The sequence below is a fragment of the Euprymna scolopes genome, chromosome 2 (genome assembly GCF_053919585.1).
Source record: "Euprymna scolopes isolate OS-2025 chromosome 2, ASM5391958v1, whole genome shotgun sequence".
NCBI classification, from domain to species: Eukaryota; Metazoa; Mollusca; class Cephalopoda; order Sepiida; family Sepiolidae; genus Euprymna; species Euprymna scolopes.
In genome coordinates, this window is record NC_136483.1 from 52,281,632 (window position 1) to 52,294,736 (window position 13,105).

Here is a 13,105-nt window from a genome sequence, read left to right on the forward strand (position 1 = left end):
CTGGCGTACGACCTTTCTATCGATCCGGTAGATATCTCACTGCTGATGCTATTCTCTATCTATATAAGAGCCAGGTACGTCCAACGATGGAATACTGTTGCCACATCTGGGCAGCAGCTGCTAGAAAGGACTTGTCCTGCCTTGATAGAGTTCAAAATAGACTTCGTAGCCTCGTAGGAGATGTCCTTTTCTCTTCCTTGCAACCTCTATCTCACAGAAGAGATGTTGCGAGTTTGTCTCTGATGTATCGTTATTTTCATGGAAAGTGTTCGACTGAGCTTCAATATATGGTCCCCCCTCGCCAAACTTTCACAAGAAACACTCGTCTAGCTGTAAACACTATCAATAATTCCCCCCACTCTTTATCTGTGCCTAAACCTAAACGTAGATTCCATGAACAAAGCTTCTTTCTTAGAACTGCACGCCTGTGGAATTGTCTTCCGTTTTCCTGCTTTCCGGCTGACTACAATATGGTTGTCTTCAAGTCTAATGTAAATAAGTTCTTGATGAGCCGTTCCATATAAGTTATCAAATTTACCAAATTTTCATTACTAATGATTACTATATTGTCCAATTTCTACTGTACACTCTTTAACCCTTATCCTTGAGTGGCCTCTTGGCCTTGATAATATGGTGATGCCTATGTAAAAAAAAAAGAAAAAAAAAGACCTCTAGCGGTGTGCCTTGGATTGTGATGCTGGGTGGGGAGGCGGTTGCATGTCCCATGACTTGGATTTTCTTCTGGCTGATGGTGAGACCGAACAGGCTGCAAGCATTAGCAAACCTGTCCATCAGTCTTTGAAGACCATCTTCCTGATGCGATGCTATAGCTGTATCATCGGCAAACAGCATGTCTCTTATCCGAACTGTCCTGGTCTTTGTCCTGGAGCAGAGTCTGGCGATGTTGAAGAGACCACCATCTGACCTGGAGTGCAAGCAGATACCATCCGTTGTATACTCAACACAAGAGAGGAAACTCCAGGTCTTCCATATGAGGTGTATAGGTAGGATACTTTGTATCACATGGCAGGACAGAGTGAGTAATACTGATGTTCTGCAGAGAGCGGGCATCCCATCCATTTACTCCCTACTATGTGAGCGACGTCTTTGCTGGCTGGGCTATGTGCGCAGGATGGATGATGGGCGCATCCCTAAAGACCTTCTCTATGGCGAGCTTGCCTCAGACTCAAGAAAGAGGGGGCGACCCCATCTTCGTTACAGGGATGTCTGCAAGCGTGACATGAAGGCTTTCTCGGTGGACAGGAATACATGGGAAGCCTCTGCAGCTGACAGAACTGCCTGGAGGAAAATGATACGCCAGGGGATTATCATCAGCGAGAGGACCCTCCATGTTGAAAACGCTGCAAAGAGAGCTAGGAGAAGAGCGAGTGTACAGGCGAAACAGCCGGACGAAGCGGCAAATTGCATAACAACCTTCGTATGTCAAGGCTGTGGCAGACTATGCAAATCAAGAATTGGTCTCTACAGTCACACAAAAGGATGCATACAGGCAACATCTTAATACGGCGCTGATCAATAGTCGTTTCGACTGACGGATGCCACACATATATAATATATATATATATATATATATATAATATATATAATATATATATATAATATATATATATATATATATATATATATATAACTACTTCATTTACTCACATAAAATTAATATACCAAAGTATAAATTTATAAGTAAACTTTTAGTATTTACTTCAAAAGTGCTCAATACGTAGGTAGAGCTAGTTAGTAATTTATAAAATATATCTGGCAATTAAGCTACACTTATTATTCCGCATTTTATCCACTCTAGCCTGAAGAATTTTAGAGTGGATGAAACGCGGAATATTCGGTGTAGCTTAATCGCTAGTTATATTTTATAAATTACTATATAATATATATATAATATATACATATATATATAATATATATTGGTATGATATATATATAATATATATTATACAACCAAAAGTACCCGTCGTTGACTGAGTTCAAAAGCAGCCTACAGAAAATGGACTCTGATTTATGAAAGTATGATAGGTTATGAAAAGGAAGGGTTGTAAATTTGGGTCGAATTTGGGGGTATCAAAACCAAAGCAAAATATGATGAAAGTAACAATAAAATAGATAAACCCCATAATTTATTATACCATACCTGTTCACACTGAAAAACTTATCACAATATTCTGTGGATCTATATTAAAAAACCTTGTTAAACTTTGTGACATATTTCCATTCTATGGAGGTCAGGCGCGAACAAACACCCCATAATTTTATTATACCATATTTCTTCAAACTGAAACATAATTACCAAGGTATACTTACGCAGATAGATATGAAAAGTCTTTATTAAAGTTTGTGCCTATTTCCATTCTATAGAGGCCAGGCGCGAACGCAGACCCCACAATTGTAATGAACCACCGTTCTTCCAGATCAAACATTCCCATTTCTGTGTCTCGATACATCTTCTATCATTATATGTAATCAGTTTTTTAAAATAGTCAACCATATAGGAGCCTATTCGTGACCAGACACACACACATTCAGCTTTATATTATAGATATAATATATAAAACCGGCCACTATCAAACACCGAGACAGAAGCCCTCAGCCTTGGTTTAAAATTTGCAACGGGAATCTATCCAAAGATAACAACCAACACAATCGCTCGAAACTATAAACACGAAGATACCGACTTTATGAAAGGTTTCATCCAGGGTATAATATCCACGACCACCGCCCAAACCAGGGATATTACCCTACCAAAACGATACATAAATGCATTATCACACATGGCTAACGACCATAGTATTATCGTCTCACCTGCTGACAAAGGTGGGGGGATTGTAATAATGGAAACAACTGAATACAAAAATAAAATACTTCAACTATTACAAGATAAACACACATATGAAAAAACTACCTCCGAAATAATACATAAAGAAATTGACAAATTTAACAAATCTTACAAGAAATTAATACATAATGATAAAATATGGACTACCTATATAGAATACCATCCTAAAATCCCGACCTTATATGGTTTACCCAAAACACATAAAAATAATAATCCAATACGCCCAATCATCTCTGGCATTGGCAGTGCCACCCATAAGATAGCAAGAGCGATCACAAAACTCCTAACGCCATTATTGGGCACAATTAGCAATTCCCATATAAGAAACTCTGGCGACCTTCTTAATAAGATAAAAAACATAGATATGAAAAATAAAACCATGAATAGTCTCGATATAGAATCTTTATACACCAATATCCCTACCAAGAAATGTCTCAACCTTCTTTCAAAACACTTAAATAAAATAAAAATTAAATTACCTTTGCCGATAGATAATATAATTAAAATTATAAGTATATGCATTGACATGACATATTTCACATTCGATGGACTCTGCTACAAACAAAAATTTGGACTGCCCATGGGTAACCCTCTAAGTGGGGTTTTGGCATGTCTATTTTTAGAATTCATCGAAACCGGACCCATGAAATATAAATTGCCCAAGGGTACCTCCTACTATAGATATATTGATGATATTTTAATTTTTCTCCCTATATCTTCCAAAATAGAGAATATCACTGATAAATTAAACAAGATTGAACCCACTATTAACTATACGTATGAAAGAGAAAATAACAACTCCATACCTTTTCTGGACATCAACATCATAAATAACAATGATCATCTAAGTTTTAAAGTCCATCGGAAAGTCACGAATAAAAATCATTACATACACTTTTACTCTCATCACGATGATAAAGTAAAAAGAGGTATTCTAATAGGATTTTTTCTTAGGGCCCTGAGAATATGTAGTGAAGAATACATCGTGGAAGAATTTGAGTATATCGAACGTACATTCATGAACTTGCAATACCCTCAACATTTTTTGGCAAATACAAAAAGAAAAGCACTAAAAATTTACCATAACCGAAACCGAGACCATTCCTTAAATAGCCAGATACACAACAGACAATTAACATTACCAACTAATAAAAACAACGGCACAATATATAAGAACCTAAATAAGACAGGCATCCAAATAACAAAACTAAACTCTTTAACAATTAGGGATCTAACACGTAAAATTATAACTAACACCAACATTAACACCAAAGCCGGAATATATTCCATACCCTGCCTTGATTGTGGAAAAATATACGTAGGAGAAACTCAACGTAATTTAAATAAAAGAATATATGAACACAAAAGAGATGTAAAAAACAACAATACACTCAACGCCATATTTTGTCACATCATGGAAAACGACCACCATTTTGATTTTAACAAAGCAACTTTCCTTAAACACATACATAACAGATCCACACGACGTTTAATTGAGTCAGCTATAATCTCCCATTCCAGCAATATAATTAAGCAAAGAAAAGGTTTTTTCCACGTTGCTCCCTTTCTGTCGAAAATAATTATCAAAGAAAACAACTTAGACACCGGTTAAACGCGAAAAAAAAAAAAAAAAAAAAAAATCGTAATTTCACTTAATTTTATTTTTATTTTACTTATTTACTGTATTTTATCATTATCTATTTTTAGACTCCATTTTATCACCTCCTATTCTTATTTTTAGATACCATCTTTTAAGTTACTGCGCTATTTTATCCCAATTCAATTATTTCTAATTTAAAAAAAAATAAATAAAAAAAAAAGATTCTTTCGTAATCTCGTGTCATTTTATTTATTTAATCTATCACCGCTATATTTCCAAACACAATTTTTAATCTCTACGATATTTTATCTTTTAGACGTAATCCAATACACTAGTTTACTCTAATTAGTTCTTCTCTCAAAAAAAAAAAAAAAATGTATAAACATGTATATATGACATCTAATTTACATAAGGAAAACACGCTGCTCTCCCCCATCATTATATATAGCCCCAATCCTCCGACTCTCTCGTCAATGACCATCCCTCTTGAAGAAGCCCGCATAAATCGGGCGAAACGTTGAGTATCCAGGTCCTTCCACCTCCATTTTATTTCATATAATATATATATATATATAATATATATTATATGTATAATATATTATATATTATATGCATAATATATCTAACATATATATATATATATATATATATATATATATATATATATATATATATATATATATATATATATATATATATATATATTATACTAGACTACCCGTGACCCCTTGGGTCACTATGTTATATTAGCTATGGAATTTATGTATGAGCATGGCACTTGTGACGTAAAGAAAATAGTTTTTGTGACATAACAGAAATATTTATCTGAAAGTATATTAAAATGAAAAAAGAATAAAGATAGATTTCTATGAGTCGTTCTGTTTATAATTGTTTATTTTGGAAAAAAAAACGTACAGCCATTGATTTATAAGTGGTTTGCCATACTTATAGATAAATGTGCACTATTCAAATTTTGATATATCGTTTAATTTAAACGCGAAAAAAAAAACAATTCGAACGCTGAAAACGTACATGTTGTAAAATGCTCTTATTGTTGGAAAAGTTTTAGGTAAGAAATTGCGTTAAAATAACTTTAACGTAATACGGAAAAGAACGATGTAAAAAAATGCGGAAAGTATTAACAATTGTTTATTTAGATAATGTAATCGTGAACAAAAACAAACAATCGAGGTGCAGAAATGGACATCGGCATAACTACTTGTAAAATTAAATTATCGATGAACAAGTGTTTCATGATTTATGACGCATCAGTATGGCTGAATCTAGCCTGATTCAGAACCAGGACCCCAGTTTCTGAAGCCTTAAGCTCTATCACTGAGCAGTGTGATGCCCCTAGCTACGCTGATGAGTCGAAAATGACAAAACACTTGTCTGTGGATAATTAAATTTTAGCAATAGAAATGCCGCTCTCCATCTGGTGGCGTCATATTAGTGAAGGGAAAATTATTTCCAAATGGAATCAAGATAAAATGCTCTTTCATATTAATAATTGTTCAAAAGTATTGTAAGCATAATAAACAAATAAAGAACTTCTCTCTCTCTCTCTTTCTCTCTATCTCTCTCTCTCTCTCTCTCTCTCTCTCTCTATATATATATATATATATATATATATATATATATATATATTTAATTTAATTGTATACAGATAAATGTTTCGTCGTTTGCAACCCATCAATGTGATTCGGAACCAGGATACTAGAGCTAGATGGTAGTTTTAAGCTTAAATATATATACATACCCGGCCACGCGTTGCCGTGGCTCAGTTTGTTAAAATGGAACACATTCCTCAAGAAAAATTGCATTTTGTTCGTTTATTTACTTTTATTACTTTTTGCAATTTATTTAATCAATAAAAGTTGTTATTTCCCTCCCCCCCAGATTAATTTTTTACCATAAATTGTTAGGTGAAAGTTTTTTTTCAGGAAAACTTGCACTTTTTTTTTTTTTACAGAAATTTGGCAGTAAACGTTCCTCTTTGAAAACGGAATTTTTATTATAAAAAGAACAGATGAATGCTTTACATGAACACTGTAAATAGTTATGCGAATGTAGAGAAAAGTTTGGTTCTTTTTTTTCAAGAGAATGTACAAATTATTTTTTTTAACAGATGTTCAGAAAATAAACAGAAAAATACTTCCATCATTAATTATGCAGAAAAATAAATAAAATGTTGATTTAGTGTTTCAACATTATGCTTATAAATTACGATAAAACTTGCTGAGTATGCGCTATTTTACGGTTGTTGTAAAAATGGAACGGAAACTTAAATTTCTCTCCGTTTTAATCTTTCTTAATTTTTTGATTGTGCCCCCCAAAGGAATATAATCAAAACAGTAACATTCAACAATTGTACGTTATGTATATAAAACACAAAATATTTAAAAAAAAAAAAAGTTAATAACGAAAGGGAAATAATTCCATTTTTAAACGAAAAAGTCAGTTTGGTATATCTTTTTGTTATTTTTTACGTAAGTCCAGCTTACCATTCACATTGGAAATGTCGACATTTATAGGTTGTCGGGTACGTTTACAACGAATAAACACTCCAATCTAGTAGATGTATCAGAATTTTTGTAGGAATTTTTTACACCCCTATCACGAAACTGCGAATAAAATATAAAAAACTCGTAATTTCTCTGTGAAAAGTGAGTTGTTTATTTTCTTATACTTCCAAAATAAACTATTAAAGTTGTTTTAAAAGTAATAGAATATTTTTTTTATTTTTTTAAAAACAGTAATGAATTTTACTAACTCAATATTTTTCAATTTTTAAGCTGTATAAATCTATCAAAATTTTTCTATTGATGCTATTTTTACGATATTTTCAGGATCAATGTGAAATTTTATGCTCTTTCCAATAAACTGAATATAATATTTTAGACGAACGTTTTTTTTAATTCACGCCCCCCCCCATTTTCAAGTGTCTATTAAAAAGTAAATAATTAATTTACTCACCAAAGTTTTATATACCACAAATTGAAGAGAAAAGGTCAATAAATAATATATTCAAATTTAAAACAAAAAACGTAATGTTTTTTTAGAAATTTACTTGTAAAGTTCGAAGTTTTTTTTAACCACGTTGTTTGTTTTTTCTTTTGTTTTTTTTTTAATGAAACCTTGGTCCTTGCTCCTTTAATTTAAAAAAAAATTAGGGCTTGAATTATATTTTTCGAGTAGTTATAAGTTTGGAAAGACAGAGGGTCGAATAATTCACGGCTCCCATTTTTAAATGTCTATTAAAAAGTAAATAATTTACTCACCAAAGTGTTATATATCACAAATTGAGGAGAAAAGGTCAATAAATAATATATTCAAATTTAAAACAAAAAAAGTAGTGTTTTTAGAAATTTACCTGTAAAGTCCGAAGTTTAAAACCTTTAAAAAAAAAAACACGTTGTTTGTTTTTTGTTTTGTTTTTTCTAATGAAACCCTGGTCCTTGCTCCTTTAATTGAAAAAAAAATCGGGCTTGAGTTACATTTTTCGAGGAGTTATAAGCTTGGAAAGACGGGGTGGAATTATTCACTATTTTTCACGAAATTTCTGACACACCTACCAATCTACTCATGTTAGAACGGCTTTCGGAATAGACACCCCTAACCTTGCCAGCATAACCGAAAAGCTATAAAAGTTGACGTGTCGAATGTGAACGATGAGTTGGACGTAATGTAAAAATGTACCGAATTTAAAAGGGAACGAAATTCAAATTTCCGTTCCATTTTTACAACAACCGTAAAGCAGAGCATTCTATGCAAATTTTACCTAACTTACTGTATTAATGCTATTTTTTTAAGCAAAAAAAAAAAAAATAATATTTAGGTTTGGCTATAAATTCCTAAACTCATTTCACCCTAAATTTAGGTGACTGAAATAGGAATCTAATTGAATCTTTAATTTCCTGAATAGTATGCGAGAAATACATTTTTCTTCGAGTTATATCGAATTCATTAATACAGACTTTAGAGGCTTTTTTCGGAATGTTCCTGTAAAAATTATTTTTATTGTTATAAATTACGATGCTTTATTTATATAAAAAAGGCAAAAATAAATTCTTGCGTTTTTATTTACTACTGAAAACCATTACTTTAGTAAAGGTATTTTTTGTTTAAACAAAATAAACCATTTTCACTAAGAGTTAAGTAAAATTAATTAGTTCATTATATTCTGCGATCATTATTTGATAAATACTGAAATTTTCATTTAAATTCGTTAATTTCCTGATTTTTGGTGAATTTTTAAGTAAAGGGAGGGGTCAAAATGTTTATACACTTTGAGCGTCGGCATTCATTTTGTCTGTACCTACTATTTTTCGATGAATATTTGATAGGAAAGCGACCACGTGTGGTTAATTTAAATCAAATTTCAATCACATGGTTACATTATCAATAATCATGTGATTAAACCCATTGAAAATTTACCGATATTGTAATATCCTTTTATTGATGCAGTGTTGGCAACTGAGATTTAAAAAAATCCACGAAATCAGGAGAAAGAAATGTCCAGAAAATCGCTAGATTTTTAACTTTTATCATCTGAAATTTTAAAAAATCGCTAATTCACCCCCCCCCAAAAAAACTCCATATTTTAACTTCCTACAATAAAAAAATTATAAATATAGTATATTCAATATATAAAATGTTCCGTGTTTTCTCACTATATGTTTCTGGAATTATATTGAAGCGGTTAGCTCCCCAGAAGGCTTACATATTTTATCAGCTAGTTTTACCTGTTTTTTCAGAGAGAGTATTATTTTTTTTTTTGCAAGAAACAAATCATAAACTCAAACTTTTTATAATAAAAGTTAAATTGAAATATACTGCAAATTAAACATCACAATATTGGTGCAACATATTTTGAAATTAGAAAAATAAAAAAACAAAAAACTTTGTTTTAGCATGTTAAAAGTATTTAGGTTGGTATATAATTAAATTCTACTGTATTGGTATAAGTTTTTCTTTTTGCTGTTGTTTCTTGCTTTTTACTATTTTCGACGAAATACTTCTAAATTAAGCGGGGTTGCTTAGATCGTATTTTAAACTAAACTTCGGAGGTTGGAATATCCCCCCCACCTAAAATGTACTTGGAAATATCGATTGTATAGCGAGATTTAAGAATGGTTAGCCGAAAAAAGGTGAAAAAAAACCCCAAAGAATCAATAAATAATTGTTACCAAAGGCAATAAATGCTACTTTTTTTTTTTACTTACATGAATGAGTTTATTTTATGTTTTAAAGTATTTTCAAGCGCTTTTCTTTATTTTTTAATCTAAAATTGCGGGTGTGTGGGTGCGAAATATCTCCAGATTTTCTAGAATTCCCCGCTAGATTGCAAACGAAATCTTCAGATCTAGCAGGAAAACCGCAAAATTAGAAACACTGGTCACGTGACAGGAAGCGGTAATAAATAATTGTCCATAAATAAAAAATGGCCTATCGGTACAAAGAAAACCACCTATTTATCATAGAAAAATTAAGTATAATGTTATAATTAAAAAGAAATATATAAAACACACATGGATGTAGTAAACATATTATACCAAAACGTGGAAGCCATCCCTCCAGTGGTTTTTAGACTATTAATTGCGAACGAACCAAGAGTTACATTTATATATATATATATATATATATATATATATATATATATATATATATTTGGCAAATAGCAAACAGAATCCTGAACAGAAGCGTGTGCTCCATCCCAACTATTATCAATGGACCTGAAGTAATCTCATCAGCATCAGACAAAGCCAAACTCTTTGTCAAGAACTTTGCAGCTAATTCTACCCTTTGCGACCAAGACCGCCAACCCCCAATATTTCCTCCTGTATCAGAAAACACGCTATGTGATATACGTATATCTGTAAGTGATGTTGCGAAGCTAATCAAAAACCTTGATTCGAGTAAAGCAACTGGCCCTGATGGTATTCCAATTATAGTACTCAAAAAACTTCAACCTGAAATAGCGCCCATACTTACAAAACTGTTTAAACGTTGTCTTAAGGAGAATAGTTTCCCATCTCCCTGGAAAATCTCATCAGTATGCCCTGTATTTAAGAATTCAGGTGATCGCTCATCCCCCTCTCAGTACAGGCCAATAAGTCTCCTGTGCGTCATGAGTAAGCTGCTAGAATCTGTGTTAAATACAGAAGTAATCAACCATCTCAACAAAAATAACCTTCTTAGTGACACTCAATATAGTTTCCGTTCTGCTAGATCTACAGCAGATGTCCTTACAGTTATATCGCATAGGATTAGCAAATCTCTCGACGGTGGCAATCTTTCTAGGGCAATTGCTCTTGACATATCTAAGGCCTTTGATAGGGTATGGCATAAAGGTTTACTTCATAAGATCGCTAGCTATGGTATAGCTGGAAAAGTCTTCTCAATTATTAAATCATTTCTTTCTGAAAGGTTCATAAGAGTAGTAGTTGAGGGGCAAAAATCAGAAGCTCACAGTATTAATGCCGGTGTCCCTCAGGGATCCATTCTGGGCCCAACTCTTTTCCTGATCTACATTAATGATCTTCCAAATCATATCCTTACATCATTTGTAGACATTTATGCTGACGACACTACCATTTATGGTACCACATCTAAGACAGTAAACGACCAAGTTCTCTCCAATTCTCTCTCCTCTGATCTTGAGCACGTAGTACAATGGGGAAAGGAGTGGCTGGTCACTTTTAATGCATCTAAAACCAAGCTTCTCTCTTTACATCATCAACATTCTAATCCACATCTGTCATCAATTGAAATGAATGGCTCTCGTCTTCAGGAGGCTCAAGTTTTGACAAGCTTCTTGGCTTGACCATTACTCCTGATCTTAAATGGAACACGTATATCAAATCTGTTGCCAAGGCCGCTGGAAAAATGGTGGGATCTTTCTATCGATCCGGTAGATATCTCACTGCTGATGCTATTCTCTATCTATATAAGAGCCAGGTACGTCCAAGGATGGAATACTGTTGCCACATCTGGGCAGGAGCTGCTAGAAAGGACTTGTCCTGCCTTGATAAAGTTCAAAATAGAGTTCGTAGCCTCGTAGGAGATGTCCTTTTCTCCTCCTTGCAACCTCTATCTCACAGAAGAGATGTTGCGAGTTTGTCTCTGATGTATCGTTATTTTCATGGAAAGTGTTCAACTGAGCTTCAATCTATGGTCCCCCCTCGCCAAACTTTCACAAGAAATACTCGTCTAGCTGTAAACACTATCAATAATTTCCCCCACTCTTTATCTGTGCCTAAACCTAAACATAGATTCCATGAACAAAGCTTCTTTCTTAGAACTGCACGCCTGTGGAATTGTCTTCCGTTTTCCTGCTTTCCGGCTGACTACAATATGGTTGTGTTCAAGTCTAAAGTAAATAAGTTCTTGATGAGCCGTTCCATATAAGTTATCAAATTTACCAAATTTTCATTACTAATGATTACTATATTGACCAATTTCTACTGTACACTCTTTAACCCTTATCCTTGAGTGGCCTCTTGGCCTTGATAATGTGGTGATGCCTTTGTAAAAAAAAAAAATATATATATATATATATATATATATATATATATATATATATAAAAGAATTGGTATCGCTGTTGAGGCAAAGCTAATAACAATGATTTTCTTTCTTGGCCTTTTGGCTAAGATCGAAGTGTAGTATCTGTCTTCAGATGTTACATTTCAATTTCTTCTCTCTCAGTGGAAGAGAAATCCTTTACGACTAAGACAATTTTTTCTCCACGTTAAAAAACGACCCTGGTATCTAAATCCGTCCCGTGGGAAAGCATTATGAATAGGTACTATGTTTAATGTAACAAAGTTTTAATATTAAAAAAGTAACTGGAAAAAGTTATTTCTGATTTAATTACAAAATGCCCTTGAAATGTCACTTCTGATTAATTATAAAATGCCCTAGAAAATGTCTGTTCTGATTTTATTTTTGTTTACTTGGCTCCCCACAAGGACGGAATTGGACATGAGGTCGGTTAAAAATTTAGGGGGAAACCAGCTCCCCAAAAGCGGCACTCTGGTCAATAACAAAAATAAAAATTGTATCAGTAATGAAGGATATCTCCTCCATTAACCAAGACCAAGAAAGGGGGAGATTTAAGTCACTGGAATGCTGAACTGATACTACACTCAGAAATTCATGTTGAAGCAATGGTTACCTAATCTCTAACCATGTTAATGTTTTTATGTATTACTTTTGAAAAGCTGCTGAAACAGTTTATGATTTAAACATTACTTTATTTCAAGTATATTTTAAGCAGTGGGTTATGGGATATGAAGTCAGTCCCGGAAATTACTCAAACCGTTTATGATTTAAATATTACTTTATTTCATGTATATTTTTAACAGTGGGGTGAGGGATATTCAATCAGTCCCGAAAATGGGTGAAACTGTTTACGCATTACACATTACTTTATTTAATGTATATTTTTAACATTGGGGCAGGAAATATGAAGTCGGTTCAGGAAATGGTTGCAACCATTTACGTTTTGGACATTACTTTATTTAATGTATATTTTTAACAGTAGGATGGGAGATACGAAGTCGGTCCTGGAAATGGCTGAAAAAGTTTACGATTTATACATTACTTTATTTCATGTATATTTTCAACAGTGGGGTGGGGA

At 33.0% G+C, this 13,105-nt stretch overlaps 1 pseudogene; it reads left to right on the forward strand.

The window, feature by feature from the left end:
- Positions 1-12,092: 12,092 nt before the first annotated feature.
- LOC145243462 (U2 spliceosomal RNA) lies at positions 12,093-12,206 on the forward strand (annotated as a pseudogene).
- Positions 12,207-13,105: the final 899 nt, after the last annotated feature.